Source organism: Varanus komodoensis, unplaced genomic scaffold, assembly GCF_004798865.1.
Source record: "Varanus komodoensis strain SLA01 unplaced genomic scaffold, ASM479886v1 scaffold17, whole genome shotgun sequence".
NCBI classification, from domain to species: Eukaryota; Metazoa; Chordata; class Lepidosauria; order Squamata; family Varanidae; genus Varanus; species Varanus komodoensis.
The window spans coordinates 16,729,667-16,730,988 of record NW_025335505.1 but is presented as its reverse complement, the minus strand read 5'-3'; positions in this window follow the sequence as shown (position 1 = coordinate 16,730,988).

Here is a 1,322-nt window from a genome sequence, read left to right as displayed (position 1 = left end):
AGATAAGGAATAAGAGAAAGGGTTTGTGTGATCATTGCCAGAATGCAGTTACTCAACAGAGAAATGGCTTTGTTTCCAAGTTTGAGCATGCATGAATTCTAGATAATCCTCAGATCTGCTTATGGTTCTTAGTTCTTATGTTTGCAGTATATGGGGGAAAAAACAGATATTTTCTCTCTCCACAATTAAGCTATCAGTCTGAAATATTAGATGCCTTCAAAGGTTTGCCCCCCCCACAAAAAAAAGTTTGCACCCCTGTTATAATACAGAAATTTAATTTTGACAAATCACAGGCATAAGAATATAATGATGAACCAGTCTTAACTAGCCAAGTCCAAATAACAGCAAACTCCTGCTTCCTCGTGTACTTTTAGTTTTAATTAATATGAGACAAGTACACACTGAGCGCCCTGACATGTTCAAAGGCTACAAACTGAAGATCAGATATTCCTTCATCCATAAATATTACCAGTCCAATTATACAGATAATGGATAAAACATGTTTTTGTTTGCTTGTTGGTTTGTTTTTCTTCAGCTGATCAGGTCTATATATGTTTTCACTCTCTGTCATAATCTTATACTGGATGAGGATCAGCCCAGATAATGAATTCCCAGGCAGGTCTGTCAGCAACTCTACATGTAACCTGCTTTCTTTCCATTGCTTGCATGATCGATCTCATGTTTAGCACAAAGGATGAACTGGAATTTTATGTGAATAGCATGAACATAGCATTGCTTCTTGCCTTTTCTTACTTAATGTACAGTTCCTTCTGATGACTATTAGTCATGATTAGCTGTCCATATTTCTTTTGCACCACATGTGCAATTTTGGGGGGAGAAAGTCAGGACCAAGGGAAGCTATATTAGAACAAACAAAATGAGCAAAATACCAAAAGTCCAAATAGGAGATAGCCTTTACACGAGCAAGTTTCAGCCATTTTTGTATAATCGTGACATTGCATATACCTGTATGCATGGATGTGCATGTACCACTTGTTTCTATTAATGGGCAGAAAGAACACATCTGCTCTCAACACATGTGCTGATGTAGAGGTGCTTGCCCAACTGGCAGAGCCCTGGGAACAAACTAAGCCACCCTGCAATTTGCAATTAAAATTCTTACCCAGCCTGCCACATAACAACTGTGCCTCAAACGCATTAGCATGTTAATCTAAATGAATAATGTTTGACCTAGAATGTGCCAGGGATGGGAAGAAGCATGAAGCACTTATTTCTGCATTAACACTTCTCCTAACACTGTTCCATTCTGGAGCACAAGATACAACTGACAGTAACTTGAGCAGGGTAGCTGTCTTTAAAAC